The sequence below is a fragment of the Hypomesus nipponensis genome, chromosome 12, assembly GCF_054491055.1.
Source record: "Hypomesus nipponensis isolate SF chromosome 12, ASM5449105v1, whole genome shotgun sequence".
NCBI lineage: Eukaryota > Metazoa > Chordata > Actinopteri > Osmeriformes > Osmeridae > Hypomesus > Hypomesus nipponensis.
The window spans coordinates 17,392,501-17,395,000 of NC_140372.1; the positions used below are offsets into that span (position 1 = coordinate 17,392,501).

The following is a 2,500-nucleotide window of genomic DNA, read 5'->3' on the forward strand; positions in this document are numbered from 1 at the left end:
AGAAACTGACATCTTGCAATATGCACAAGTAGTCCTTCATGAAAGGGGCTGGAAGCTGTTTTAATTTTGACACGAGAGAGAGAGAGAGAGAGAGAGACTACCTTGCATTGTCAATTGCTAAATCTGTATATGGATAAGTAGCCTATGGTTGTCAACTTATTTCGTACGGCCATACCAGCCTGGCAACGCCCGATCTCGTCTGATCTCGGAAGCTAAGCAGGGTCGGGCCTGGTTAGTACTTGGATGGGAGACCGCCTGGGAATACCAGGTGCTGTATGCTCTTTTGCTCATTCACTTAGAAACTGACATCTTGCAATATGCACAAGTAGTCCTTCATGAAAGGGGCTGGAAGCTGTTTTCATTTTGACACGAGAGAGAGAGAGAGAGAGAGAGAGAGAGAGAGACTACCTTGCATTGTCAATTGCTAAATCTGTATATGGATAAGTAGCCTATGGTTGTCAACTTATTTCGTACGGCCATACCAGCCTGGCAACGCCCGATCTCGTCTGATCTCGGAAGCTAAGCAGGGTCGGGCCTGGTTAGTACTTGGATGGGAGACCGCCTGGGAATACCAGGTGCTGTATGCTCTTTTGCTCATTCACTTAGAAACTGAAATCTTGCAATATGCACAAGTAGTCCTTCATGAAAGGGGCTGGAAGCTGTTTTCATTTTGACACGAGAGAGAGAGAGAGAGAGAGAGACCACCTTGCATTGTCAATTGCTAAATCTGTATATGGATAAGTAGCCTATGGTTGTCAACTTATTTCGTACGGCCATACCAGCCTGGCAATGCCCAATCTCGTCTGATCTCGGAAGCTAAGCAGGGTCGGGCCTGGTTAGTACTTGGATGGGAGACCGCCTGGGAATACCAGGTGCTGTATGCTCTTTTGCTCATTCACTTAGAAACTGACATCTTGCAATATGCACAAGTAGTCCTTCATGAAAGGGGCTGGAAGCTGTTTTCATTTTGACACGAGAGAGAGAGAGAGAGAGAGAGACTACCTTGCATTGTCAATTGCTAAATCTGTATATGGATAAGTAGCCTATGGTTGTCAACTTATTTCGTACGGCCATACCAGCCTGGCAACGCCCGATCTCGTCTGATCTCGGAAGCTAAGCAGGGTCGGGCCTGGTTAGTACTTGGATGGGAGACCGCCTGGGAATACCAGGTGCTGTATGCTCTTTTGCTCATTCACTTAGAAACTGACATCTTGCAATATGCACAAGTAGTCCTTCATGAAAGGGGCTGGAAGCTGTTTTCATTTTGACACGAGAGAGAGAGAGAGAGAGAGAGAGAGAGAGACTACCTTGCATTGTCAATTGCTAAATCTGTATATGGATAAGTAGCCTATGGTTGTCAACTTATTTCGTACGGCCATACCAGCCTGGCAACGCCCGATCTCGTCTGATCTCGGAAGCTAAGCAGGGTCGGGCCTGGTTAGTACTTGGATGGGAGACCGCCTGGGAATACCAGGTGCTGTATGCTCTTTTGCTCATTCACTTAGAAACTGAAATCTTGCAATATGCACAAGTAGTCCTTCATGAAAGGGGCTGGAAGCTGTTTTCATTTTGACACGAGAGAGAGAGAGAGAGAGAGAGACCACCTTGCATTGTCAATTGCTAAATCTGTATATGGATAAGTAGCCTATGGTTGTCAACTTATTTCGTACGGCCATACCAGCCTGGCAACGCCCGATCTCGTCTGATCTCGGAAGCTAAGCAGGGTCGGGCCTGGTTAGTACTTGGATGGGAGACCGCCTGGGAATACCAGGTGCTGTATGCTCTTTTGCTCATTCACTTAGAAACTGACATCTTGCAATATGCACAAGTAGTCCTTCATGAAAGGGGCTGGAAACTGTTTTCATTTTGACACGAGAGAGAGAGAGAGAGAGAGAGAGACCACCTTGCATTGTCAATTGCTAAATCTGTATATGGATAAGTAGCCTATGGTTGTCAACTTATTTCGTACGGCCATACCAGCCTGGCAACGCCCGATCACGTCTGATCTCGGAAGCTAAGCAGGGTCGGGCCTGGTTAGTACTTGGATGGGAGACCGCCTGGGAATACCAGGTGCTGTATGCTCTTTTGCTCATTCACTTAGAAACTGACATCTTGCAATATGCACAAGTAGTCCTTCATGAAAGGGGCTGGAAGCTGTTTTCATTTTGACACGAGAGAGAGAGAGAGAGAGAGACCACCTTGCATTGTCAATTGCTAAATCTGTATATGGATAAGTAGCCTATGGTTGTCAACTTATTTCGTACGGCCATACCAGCCTGGCAACGCCCAATCACGTCTGATCTCGGAAGCTAAGCAGGGTCGGGCCTGGTTAGTACTTGGATGGGAGACCGCCTGGGAATACCAGGTGCTGTATGCTCTTTTGCTCATTCACTTAGAAACTGACATCTTGCAATATGCACAAGTAGTCCTTCATGAAAGGGGCTGGAAGCTGTTTTCATTTTGACACGAGAGAGAGAGAGAGAGAGACTACCTTGCATTG

General features: G+C 46.9%; 6 non-coding genes and 2 pseudogenes across 6 annotated transcripts; all 8 read left to right on the top strand.

The window, feature by feature from the left end:
• The first annotated feature begins 161 nt into the window (after window positions 1-161).
• Window positions 162-280, top strand: LOC146266442 (5S ribosomal RNA). The gene has a single exon (XR_014726902.1). It is a non-coding gene; the product is annotated as a 5S ribosomal RNA (ribosomal RNA).
• A 188-nt stretch (window positions 281-468) lies between these two features.
• On the top strand, window positions 469-587 carry LOC146266443 (5S ribosomal RNA). The gene has a single exon (XR_014726904.1). It is a non-coding gene; the product is annotated as a 5S ribosomal RNA (ribosomal RNA).
• A 178-nt stretch (window positions 588-765) lies between these two features.
• Window positions 766-884, top strand: LOC146266444 (5S ribosomal RNA; annotated as a pseudogene).
• Window positions 885-1,062: 178 nt separating this feature from the next.
• On the top strand, window positions 1,063-1,181 carry LOC146266445 (5S ribosomal RNA). Its single transcript, XR_014726905.1, has one exon. It is a non-coding gene; the product is annotated as a 5S ribosomal RNA (ribosomal RNA).
• Window positions 1,182-1,367: 186 nt separating this feature from the next.
• LOC146266446 (5S ribosomal RNA) lies at window positions 1,368-1,486 on the top strand. Its single transcript, XR_014726906.1, has one exon. It is a non-coding gene; the product is annotated as a 5S ribosomal RNA (ribosomal RNA).
• Window positions 1,487-1,664: 178 nt separating this feature from the next.
• On the top strand, window positions 1,665-1,783 carry LOC146266447 (5S ribosomal RNA). The gene has a single exon (XR_014726907.1). It is a non-coding gene; the product is annotated as a 5S ribosomal RNA (ribosomal RNA).
• A 180-nt stretch (window positions 1,784-1,963) lies between these two features.
• On the top strand, window positions 1,964-2,082 carry LOC146266448 (5S ribosomal RNA). Its single transcript, XR_014727897.1, has one exon. It is a non-coding gene; the product is annotated as a 5S ribosomal RNA (ribosomal RNA).
• A 176-nt stretch (window positions 2,083-2,258) lies between these two features.
• Window positions 2,259-2,377, top strand: LOC146266449 (5S ribosomal RNA; annotated as a pseudogene).
• The last annotated feature ends 123 nt before the right edge of the window (window positions 2,378-2,500 follow it).